The sequence below is a fragment of the Silene latifolia genome, chromosome 3, assembly GCF_048544455.1.
Source record: "Silene latifolia isolate original U9 population chromosome 3, ASM4854445v1, whole genome shotgun sequence".
In the NCBI taxonomy this organism is placed as follows: Eukaryota; Viridiplantae; Streptophyta; class Magnoliopsida; order Caryophyllales; family Caryophyllaceae; genus Silene; species Silene latifolia.
In genome coordinates, this window is record NC_133528.1 from 38,420,775 (window position 1) to 38,433,388 (window position 12,614).

A 12,614-nucleotide genomic window follows, 5' to 3' on the forward strand; every position below is an offset into this window, starting at 1 on the left:
TAGGATCTCACATGTGCTTGAACTTATTCATAGTGATTTATATGATTTTCGCAATTATCCATCTTTAAATGGTAAAAAAATATGTAGTGACTTTTATTGATGATTTTAGTCGGTTTTGTTACATATATTTACTTCACACTAAAGATGAGGCAATTGATAAGTTTAAGGTCTTTAAAAATGAAGTGGAATTTCAAAAATCGGTTTTGATTAAAAGGTTGCGTTCCGATAGAGGTGGTGAATATTAAGATCCATTGTATTTTGAGTCAAGTGGTATCGTTCATGAAGAATCTCCTCCCTTTACACCACAACTAAATGGTGTAGCGGAAAAGAAAATTAGAGTCCTAAAAGAAATGGTTAATTCCATGTTATCTTACTCGGGTTTGAGTGACGGATTTTGGGGTAAACCCATGTTGACGGCTTGCTATTTATTAAATAGGATTCCTAACAAAAGGAATAAAGACACTCCATATGAACTGATGTGACTCATATTTGAGCATATTTAGTCCCCGAATTAGCCTCGTTCCTATGCTTTTTAGTACATAATTGGGTCATTTACTATCTTTAGTTTCCCGTTTTGCATATTCTTTGAGGTTTTGTTCCCTTGGTAGGAAAAGAGTGCAAACCTTGCAATTTCATGACAAAATGGAGCTAAATTGATCGAATTCAATGACCAAGCATCAAAGGGAAGACGATACTAGAAGGTCTATATAGATAATAAAGTAGATTGGTGATGTGACCATAATTAGCGCATATTTAGCCCCCGAATTAGCCTTGTTCCCATGCTTTTTAGTGCATATTTGGGTCATTTCTTATCTTTAGTTCTTTGTTTTGCATATTCTTTGAGATTTTGATCCCTTGGTAGGAAAGGAGTAAGAATCTTGCATTTTCATGGCAAAACGAGACTACATTGATCGAATTCAATGACCAAGCATCAAGGAGAGACAAGATTAAAAGGCCTTTTTACATATTATAGTAGAAGAGCAATGTTGAGAAAGGATCCTTGAGTCCCCAAGGAAATCCCCAAGGAATTTATGAAGAAAAGGGAAGAAAAGAAGAAGATGTGTTGTTGAGTGACAATCCGTGCGGATTGTCACCAATCCGTCCGTCCCGCAGCTGCAGAATCCGTGCGGCTTTGCACCAATCCGCTCGGATTCCACCTCCACAATCCGACCGGATTCCCTTGAATCCGCTCGGATTCCAACGCCAGATTCCGCCCGTCCCGACCTTATTCCGCCCGGATTCCAGCACAGCACGATTTCCTCTTCTCCAAGCTACAAAGAAAGAAGCCCTTCTCTCGAAAAATACTGGCTCCTCCTTGCTCAATCTAAAAAGTGTAATTACTAGTTTAGCCCTTAGTTAACCCTAATGCATCCTCCCTAATTTCCACTATAAATACCCCATTAGTCTAATTAGAGGAGCATGTTCTTCTTATCAATAATTAGAGTAGTTAATATCAATCAAATCTCTCTTTAGTTTTGTAATCAACAATTAATCAAGTTCTAATACAAGTTTTATTTCCTTAATCTCTCTTTTGTTCATCCTTTATTTTGGGTAATTGAAGATTATTTGGGTTATTATTGGGAGATTGACAACCTCTCAATCAAGCATTCAAGTACTTCTTTTATCTTTGCTTTATTATTGGAATCATTAGTAGGTATAATCTCTTAATCCTTTTTTAATTATTGTTAATTACTTTCATTTATTCATCATGTTTCATATTGTTGGTATGATTGACAACCTTGCTAGCATGATCAACATGATAATGAGTGAGTAGTCTCTTAGCTAGGGTTAAATGGGTGATTAGGGGAAACCAACATGGGGAATGATTCATGCTTAAATTAATATGCTTTCATGTTTTATTTGCTTGCTTGTTTTGATCTCAACTTATGCACATGTTATATTTGATGAAATGCTAAGCCTAGGAATCCTTGCATTTACTATCATCTTCTATCTTTTCAATGAGACTTGTAAGACATAACCCAACTCGAGTCTCATTAGACCATGCATGTTGTTGAGTAGAGAAGATTAAGTCGACTTGTAGGTGTTGTACAATCTAATCGATTCGGCTCCGGGACCCAAACTTTCCTAGGATTGTAAGATATAACCCAACTCAATCCATCACAACAATAATTGCTTGCTTATAATTTGAGAACATGTTTGTATGATCATGTCCCATGATTCCCCTATGATCCCATGACACCCTAGTGCTTTTAATCATTTGTTTACACCCCTTTTTAATTCATCTTGCTAGTTTATTTTCATTGCTATTTTAGTTTAGTGACCTTCTACATCAACCCAATTTGTGACACCCCTTAGACACCACTAGTTGCAATAGAAATCTCATTTCAACTCCCGTCCCTTGGGATCCGACCTTTACTTGCCTCTTTACTAATTGTAGAGTTGTTTGTGAAGTTATAAATTGTGTTTTGATTCGACCGTGACCCAACGACCACATCTTTAATTGTGAACACGAAACGGACCCGCATCAAAAATGGCGCCGTTGCCGGGGACGGTGTTTGTTTGATTTAGATTTCCTTTTTATTGTTATTAGTTGTGTCTTTCTTCGCCTTGGGGAAGTAAAACTCCTCAAGGTTTGCTCTAATCGTTTTCAAGTTGTTTGATATTTTGCGAGATGGATTTCATAGATTGTTTTGTAGAGGACCACTTGAGTATCCCTTACTTCAAGGATCCCATGCAAGCATTGGAAGCCTTGGAAGCAAGTGAGGGTAAGAGCATGTATTGGGAGTTGGAGGTGGATCTCTTTGAGGCCGCTCTAGCTAACAAGGAACTTACTCGTGCACAATCCGAATTAGTGCATAATATTCTAGTGGAAGCATGTCAACCCATAGAGGATGAGCAATCCATCCTAGAGGATATTTTACAAGCTCAAGAGCAAGAGGAATCCATCATGGGATTTGAATATGATGAGGTTGATGAAAGTGAAGTTGAGTATGCTATGAGAATGGAATGTCTAATGGAGATGGAGCAAATTCTCAATGAAACTCCAAAGGAGGAAAGTAAGGTACAAACTCCTACTTTGAAACCCCTTCCCCCAAATTTGAAATATGCTTACCTTGATGAATCAAAGACCAAACCCGTGATAGTTAATGATAGACTTGATGATGATCAATTGGGAAAGTTGCTTGATGTGTTGAAACAACATGAGAAGGCTATAGGTTATAGTCTAGATGACCTTAAGGGGATAAGTCCCAACTTTTGCATGCATAGAATTCATCTAGAGGAAGACCATAGACCTACCATTCAACCCCAAAGAAGATTGAACCCCCACATGCAAGAAGTTGTCAAAGGAGAAGTCATGAAATTACTTGATGCGGGAATCATATATCCCATATCGGATTCTTTGTGGGTTAGCCCCGTCCAAGTGGTACCTAAGAAAGGAGGTACTACGGTAGTGACAAATGAAAAGAATGAATTAATACCCACAAGAATGATTACCGGTTAGCGTATGTGCATTGACTATCGGAAATTAAACTCCGCAACAAGAAAAGATCACTTCCCCTTACCATTCATTGACCAAATGCTTGAGAGGTTAGCGTCCAACAAATTCTTTTGTTACCTTTACGGGTATTCGGGATTCTTCCAAATCCCTATACACCCGGATGACCAACATAAGACCACCTTCACATGCCCTTATGGCACTTTTACATATAGGAGGATGCCTTTTGGCTTATGTAATGCCCCCGCCACTTTCCAAAGATGCATGATGAGTGTCTTCTCCGATTACTTAGAGACCATAATGGAAGTTTTTATGGATGATTTTAGTGTTTATGGAAAGGACTTTGACTCATGTTTGCATAATCTTTCCCTTGTGTTGCAAAAGTGTGAAGATGTTAGTCTTGTTTTAAATTGGGAAAAGTGTCACTTCATGGTCAATGAAGGAATTGTTTTGGGTCATTTGATTTCGGAAAAGGGCATCGAGGTCGATAAAGCTAAAGTTGAGGTGATAGAGAAACTCCCACCTCCCGTGAATGTTAGAGGGGTGAGAAGTTTTCTCGGTCACGCGGGTTTTTATCGTCGTTTCATAAAGGATTTTTCGAAAATAGCAAAACCCCTCACTCAACTTTTGCTTAAAGATGCCCAATTCCAATTTACTGACGAGTGTGTTGAAGCTTTTAATAGAATCAAAGAAGCATTAATCTCGGCACCAATTATTCAACCCCCGAATTGGGAGTTACCTTTCGAGATTATGTGTGACGCTAGCAACTACGCCGTTGGAGCGGTTCTTGGCCAACGGGTAGGAAGAGCTCTTCACGCCATCTATTACATAAGCAAGACCCTCGACCCCTCCCAAGTGAATTATGATACAACCAAAAAGGAGCTTCTTGCCATTATTTATGCTTTGGATAAATTCCGTTCCTACTTGCTTGGATCCAAGGTGATTGTATTTTCGGATCATCGTGCTCTCCGACATCTCTTGATAAAGAAGGAGGCAAAACCAAGATTGTTGAGATGGATTTTGCTTCTTCAAGAATTTGACTTGGAAATAAGAGACAAGAAAGGAGCCGGGAATGTAGTGGCGGATCACTTGTCAAGGATCCGGTTTCATGATGAAAATGGAGAAACCCCGATCAATGACTCATTTCCTGACGATATTTTGATGGCCATTCAAACACAACTTGAAAGGCACATCACCCCATGGTTTGCCGATTATGCTAACTATATTGTTGGAAAAGTGCTCTCTCCAAATTTGAACCACAACCAAAGGAAGAGATTCCTATTCGAAGTGAAGAGGTATTTTTGGGATGACCCAAACCTCTACAAGGAGTGTAGTGATGGGCTCTACCGGAGATGCATCCCTCAATGGGAAATCCAAGGAATCTTGGAAGGATGTCATTCATCACCCTACGGTGGGCACCATGGAGCAAGGAGAACCGTCGCAAAAATTCTCCAATCGGGCTTCTATTGGCCTATAATGTTCCAAGATACAAGAGAATTCATCATTCATTGCGATGCTTGTCAAAGAATGGGGAATATATCTTGGAGAAACGAAATGCCACAAAGGGGCATCCTAGAGGTAGAGATTTTCGATGTTTGGGGAATCGACTACCAAGGGCCCTTTGTGACATCTAATGGGAATAAGTACATCCTTGTGGCCTTATATTATGTCTCAAAGTGGGTGGAGGCAATTGCCACCCCAAATGTTGATGCAAAAACGGTCACCAAGCTTTTCAAGAAGATAATTTTCCCAAGATTTGGAGTTCCTAGAGCAATCATTAGTGATGGAGGAACGCATTTCCATGAGAAGAAGCTTGCATCCCTTTTGACCAAATATGGTGTTCAACATCGAACCGGCTTGGGATATCATCCTCAAACAAGCGGTCAAGTGGAAATTTCAAATCGAGAGATCAAGCAAATCCTTGAAAAAGTTGTGAACAAGACTCGGAAAGATTGGAGCACAAAGCTTGATGATGCTCTTTGGGCTTATAGGACGGCCTATAAGACTCCCATAGGAGCCTCCCCCTACAAGCTTGTCTATGGAAAAGCATGTCATTTGCCAATCGAATTGGAGTACAAAGCTTATTGGGCAATCCGAGCACTTAATCTTGATCTCAAATTGAGCGGTCAAAGGAGGATGATTCAAATCCAAGAGTTGGAGGAATTCCGACTACAATCCTATGAGAATGCGAAGATTTACAAAGAAAGAACGAAATTGCTTCATGATAAGAGAATTAGACAAAAGGCCTTGCACAAGGGAGACAAAGTCTTTCTATTCAATTCCCGCTACCGACTCTTTCCGGGAAAATTGAACTCTAGATGGATGGGTCCCTATGTGATAACCGAAATTGGAAAATATGGAGATTTCTAACTCAAGGTGGAAGATGGAAGCAAGTTCAAGGTAAATGGTCAAAGGTTGAAGCCATACTATGAAGGAGCGTTTGTTGGAGAGGTCGAGGCTACCTACCTCGGGCCTCCTCCCCCTTAATAGGACCATCTAAGGGAGAGTTTGGTGGAGTCCTCCCTAAACCACCACTTGTAAATATACTAACCCTCTAACTTGTATTTATTGCATTTGTTTTAAATAAAAAGCATGAACTCTTTTCATGAGCGTAAGTGAGGGAGGGTTACTAATAAATTTTGAATGAAGGAAGGAACGAATTCTCAAGTGTGTGGACGCATCTAAGAGAGGAGAAGAAGTCAAAACTCGCAGCCTGAATCCGTGCGGATTCCCTGGAATCCGGCCGTCTTGCTGGAATCCGGGCGTTCAGAGGAGAAACCGTCCGTCCAGCTACGCTGAAAATTTGAAGATTTTTGGACTGAGGTTGCATCCGAGCGTCCAACGAGGAAAAACGCCCGTCTTATAGAATCCGGCCGGATTTGAAGAAAGACGCCCGTCTTTCTACCTGTGCATTTCAAAGAAAATCTCTGTAGCAGAATCCGTCCGTCTTCACAAGAAGACACCCGTCCCATCATAAAAGAATCCGAGCGTCTCATGCTCGGGACGCCCGTCTTTGAGGCGTTAAATTTTGGAAATTCTCGCTGTGGCAGAATCCGGGCGTTGATCGGAGCCATTTGGTGTTCACAATTAAGCATATGTGGTCGTTGGTCAATGATCGATACAAAACACAATTTATACTTCACAAACAACTCTACAATTAGTAAAGAGGCAAGTAAAGGTCGGATCCCAAGGGACGGGTATTGAAATGAAGATTCTATTGTAACTAGCGGTGTCTAGGGGTGTCACAAATTGGGTTGATGTAGAAGGTTACTAAACTAAAATAGCAATGAAAATAAACTATCAAGGTAAATGAAATAAGGGTGTAAACAATTGATTAAAAGCACTAGGGTGTCATGGGTTCATAGGGGAATCATGGGATATGATCATACAAACATGTTCTCAAATTATAAGCAAGCAATTATTGTTGTGATGGATTGAGTTGGGTTATATCTTACAATCCTAGGAAAGTTTGGGTCCCGGAGCCGAATCTCTTGGATTGTACAACACCTACAAGTCGACTTAATCTTCCCTACTTAACACATGCATGGTCTAACAAGACTCGAGTTGGGTTATGTCTTACAAGTCAAGTTGAAAGGATAGAAGATGGTAGTAAATGCAAGGATTCATAGGCTTAGCATTTCATCAAATATAACATGTGCATGCATTAAGATCAAAACAAGCAAGCAAATAAGATATGAAAGCATATTAATTTAAGCATGAATCATTCCCCATGTTGGTTTCCCTAATCACCCATTAAACCCTAGCTAAGAGACTACTCACTCATTATCATATTGATCATGCTAGAAAGGTTGTCAATCATACTAACATAATGAAACATGATGAATAAATGAAAGTAATTAGCAATAATTAAAAAGGGATTAAGAGATTATACCTACTAATGATTCCAATAATAAAGCAAGAATAATAGAAGTACTTGAATCCTAGATTGAGAGGTTGTCAATCTCCCAATAATAACCCAAATAATCTTCAATTACCCAAAATAAAGTAAGAACAAGAGAGAGATTAAGGAACTAAAACTTGGATTAAAACTTGATTAATATTTGATTACAATATTGAAGAGAGATTTGATTGATATTAACTACACTAATTATTGATAAGAAGAACATGCTCCTCTAATTAGACTAATGGGGTATTTATAGTGAGAATTAGGGAGGATGCATTAGGGTTAACTAAGGGCTAAACTAGTAATTACACTTTTTAAGTTGAGCAAGGAGCCTCCGGGATTGTCCGAGAGAAGGGCTTCTTCATTTCGTAGCTTGAAGAACGAAAGCTGTTTGTCTTTGTGATCCGTGCGGGCCGGGAGTCGGGACGGCCGGATCTGGGATGGACAATCCGAGCGGATCAAGGAACAAGACGCACGGACTGGGCATGGGCAATCCGAGCGGATTCCTGGTGAGGACGCTCGGATCGGGCGAGGACGGACGGATTCTCTACAATCCGTTCGGATTGTAGCTCAGCAGCTTTCCTTCTTCTTTTTCTTCCCTTTTCTTCATGAATTCCTTGGGGATTTCCTTGGGGACTCAAGGATCCTTTTCTCAACAATGCTCTTCTACTATGCTATGTACAAAGGCCTTCTAGTCTTGTCTCTCCTTGATGCTTGGTCATTGAATATGATCAATTTAGCCTTGTTTTGCCATGAAAATGCAAGATTCTTACTCCTTTCCTACCAAGGGATCAAAATCTCAAAGAATATGCAAAACAAAGATCTAAAGATAAGAAATGACCCAAATAGGCACTAAAAAGCATAGAAACAATGGTAATTCGGGGGCTAAATATGCGCCAATTATGGTCGCATCAAATATCCCCAAACCGAACCTTTGCTCGTCCCGAGTAAAGAGGTGACAAAGACTAGGACCAATACTAACCTAACCTAATAATAATAGCCGATATGAGACAATTAGCGGGTCTCACTCCGCCCCTTCAACTCACAACAAGACAACCATGAGGTAGGATGCCTTCTTGCAAGGCAAGGTGGGTCTTGCCAAAATGGCGACACATCCAAACATTAAGCACACAAAATCACATAATGGATGCATCTACAAAAATAATAGCCACTTTCCTCATCTAAGTGGCGGAAATTATCTACAAGGGAAGCAATTCAAGGGTGCACAATCCTTCATAGATGCAATTTGTTCAAACTACTAAGCCTAGAAGGATACCAATAAATCACCTCCAAGTTGTGTCAAGCTAGGGTACCTTTGTCCTCAATCGTTAAATGCTTTTGTCAAGAATAGACTCCCTATGGTGTTAGAAACACTGGAGGATCGCGGAATTCCCCCTCTTGCCTAGACAAGAAGAAGGGTCGTCCCCTCTCTACCATGCACAAAAATGGATACGATGGATAAAGGGATTGATAGACGTTTGAGTTTCATTTTGGGAGTTTGCTTTTGTTTTTGTTTTCCCCCCAAATTTCTTTGGCATTTGACTTTTTTGAGAACACTTTCTTGCCATTTCTTTTTGATTTTTGGCATTTCAATACTTGACAACTTTTTGCATTTCTTTTTGAACATTTTCAAAGTCACCCCAATTAGTAACGAGGGTGCCTTGTTTTTGAAGTTTTAGGAGTTCTATTTTTGCTCCTCTTTTCTTTTGATGCATTTTTGCAAACTTTCTTTCACTTTTCATTTCTTTGAACTCAAATCAATTTCTTTTTGTTGTGCCCATTCCCTTTGATGACAAAAATGTATGGTAGAATATGGATGAATGATAGAAGTATGCATGGTTTCAAGGGTCACCTTGGAATAAACGGTAGCCAAGGAGTTATCACACCACAAGGTACTCTTGACTAGGCCTTAAACCATGGGTCAAAGGATACTAGCATGACACATCCTAGGGTGTTTTACAAGCATTCTAACAAGCAAAGTCTTAAGAATAAAAAGCATCTACTAGGGCCTATATACACTTGTCAAGCTTCCCAAGTAGACGGTTTCGCAAAATTTTTCTAACATGCAAACTACATGCCATGATGTAACTAACATATAAACATCCTAATGCAAATGATTCTACCAACTAATATGACATATAAACTAAATGCAAGTCCTAAGTTCACATTGTTTTACCGCATCAATCAAAATAAAGCCACATAGTCATTAACATAAAGAGGAAAAAGGAGATTGGAAAGATCATACCATGCGGTCTTCAATATCCTCATGTCTCGGATGTGGCGTAGTCAATCAAAGTGAACAAGGATGAAACAAACATAATATATACAAGACAATATATACAAAGGAAATGAACTTGTTTTTGGTTTTTTTCAATTTTTCAAATTTTTATGGTTTTTGAAATTTTTCAATTTTTATGGTTTTTGAATAAAAGTTAAGAGTTAGAATTCCCATCCCCACACTAACATGGGCATTGTCCTCAATGGCCAAAATGATGGAAATTATGCAAAGAATGATGCATGATTTCTATGCTAAATGCAATTCTACACTAAGCTATACTACATGATGCATGGTTTTTGTTATGACGGAGAGGATAATTTAAATTACCTCCCGTTGCGTATGCATTAACTTCCCCAAACCAAGCAAGACACTATTGCTAATGTCAAAGCATGGGGGAGTTCATGCACATGCAATGCTATGCATGAGACTAGATTGTCATTTTGGATTTTACAAAAGTGGGAACAATAAAGAACACCTCAAAGGAACCGAGGTGTGAGTCCTTTGATGTTGCTAGGACTAAACCGACAATGATCAAAATGAAAATAAAATACAAAGAGATATAGACAAACCGTGGGAGAGTAGGAATCTCCAAGGCTAGTCTTCCATCATGCTACTATCATCATCACTTCCCTCATGAGAAGTGGTCACATTGCCACTTTCCTTGGCACTTTCTTCTTTGCTTTCTTCATCATCATCTTCCTCAGTTGATTTTGATGAGCTTTGCAAGCTCTCCTTGTCACAATTCACTTGCTCTTTGAATGGAGCATCTTCAACTTTCTTCCTCCATTGGAGTTCCGATCTCTTCTTCTCATCTTTCCGGCTATAATGATCAATCATGAAACATGGCTCATGCAAACGAGGAGCTCTCATGGTCTTGTCAAGATTAAAAGTTATGCTTTCATCTCCCACTTCTAGAGTGAGCTCTCCATGCTTCACATCAATCACCGCACCCGCGGTGTGTAGGAAAGGTCTTCCTAAGATGATTGGAATGTTGGAATCTTCCTCCATATCAACAATGACAAAGTCCACCGGGATGAAAAACTTCCCAATTCGCACGGGGACATCTTCCCATATTCCTAGCGGTGTCTTCGTCGATCTATCGGCCATTTGAAGAGTGATATTGGTACATTTAAGCTCTCCCATTCCCAACCTTTTACTTACCGAGTATGGCATGACACTCACACTAGCCCCTAGATCACATAAGGCTTTGTTGATCGTTGTGTCGCCAATGGTACACGGTATTGAGAAGCTTCCCGGATCCTTTAACTTTGGAGGTGAACTCCCTTGAAGTATGGCACTACTCACTTTAGTGAAGGCGATAGTCTCAAGTTTCCGGATCGACTTCTTCTTTGTGAGGATATCTTTCATGTACTTTGCATAGATAGGAACGTGATTGATTAATTCCGTGAAAGGAATTGAGACTTCTAAGTTCTTCACAATTTCCATGAACTTTCCAAGTTGATCATCAAATTTAGGCTTGGCTTGACGACTTGGAAAAGGAAGTCTAATCACAATGGGCTCCTTTTCTTTGGCTTTATCTTCATTTTTCTTTGAACTTTCTTCTTTTGATGATTCCCCTTCTTTGGGACTTTGCACCACAACTTCATTCTCACTAGCTCTCACAACTTCATCCTCAACTTGCTCCTTCGGTGCTTCATACCTTGTACCACTTCTCAAGTGAATGGCACTAACCGTTTCATGTCTAGGGGATTACCTTGAGGTGGTAATTGCCCCTTTTGTCTTTGTGAGCTCGAAGATGCTAGTTGGGTCAATTGTGTTTCCAACATCTTGGTGTGAGCTAGAATGTTGTTGATGGTGGTGTCTTTTGCTTGGCTATCTTTTTGCATTTGGGTGAAAAATTCTTGTTGATTCTTTTGCATTTGAAGGACCGCTTTTTGGACATCAAAACTTTGGTCATTGTGGTGATTGTATGGATTTTGATTTTGGTAACCTTGGTTTTGATTGAAAAAGGGTCTTTGGTTTTGATTTCTCATGGGTGGTGGAGTGTATGTTGTTTGAGGGTTTTGGACATTTTGGCTTTTGTATGAGAGATTTGGATGGAATTTGGTATTTTCATTGTAAAAATTTGAATAAGGGGTACCGCTTTTGTAAGCTTGGAAAGCATTGACTTGCTCGGTTGTTCCCCTACATTCACTTGAGTCATGACCTAAGGTTCCACAATTCTCACATATCCCGCTTGGGATTGATGAGGATGCCGTCATGGCATTGACATGGTGCTTTGATAATTTTGAGCTTTCCTCAAGTCTAGCCATAGCTTGTTCAAACTTCAAGTTGATTGTGTCAATGTGAGCACTAAGTTGAGCACCCAATTGAGTAACGGTGTCCACTTCATACTTTCCTCTAGTAGCCTTGCGAGGCCTACTATATTGCGAATTATGGACCGCCATTTCCTCAATCTTGTTCCATGTTTGATTGTCATCAACTTCGGTGAACATTCCATTTGATCCCATATTGAGAATGTTCCTTGAATCTTCATATAAACCATTCCAAAATTGTTGCACTAAAAACCATTCGCTAAGTCCATGGTGAGGACATGAGCGACAAATACCTTTGAACCGCTCCCAAGCTTCATACAAAGATTCTTCATCCCTTTGCTTAAAACCCGTAATTTGAGCTCTTAGCATATTGGTCTTTTCCGGTGGGTAGAATTTTTGGTAGAAAGCTGGAGCTAGCTTCTTCCAAGAATCTATTCCAAGGGTGGCCTTATCAAGGCCCTTCAACCATTGCTTTGCGGTGCCGATTAACGAAAAAGGAAATAAGACCCATCTTATTTGGTCTTGAGTCACGCCCGTTTGAGAGATAGCTTCACAATAATCACAAAATGTTTCCATATGAGAATGAGGGTCCTCACTAGGCATTCCCCCGAATTGGCTCCTCTCAACTAGTTGGATGAAGGCGGACTTGGCAATAAAGTTTCCGGTAAGATGTTGTGGGGTAGGAGTACCGTTTGGTAG

At 39.9% G+C, this 12,614-nt stretch overlaps 1 non-coding gene across 1 annotated transcript; it reads left to right on the plus strand.

The window, feature by feature from the left end:
- The first annotated feature begins 12,177 nt into the window (after window positions 1-12,177).
- On the plus strand, window positions 12,178-12,284 carry LOC141650563 (small nucleolar RNA R71). Its single transcript, XR_012546588.1, has one exon. It is a non-coding gene; the product is annotated as a small nucleolar RNA R71 (small nucleolar RNA).
- Window positions 12,285-12,614: the final 330 nt, after the last annotated feature.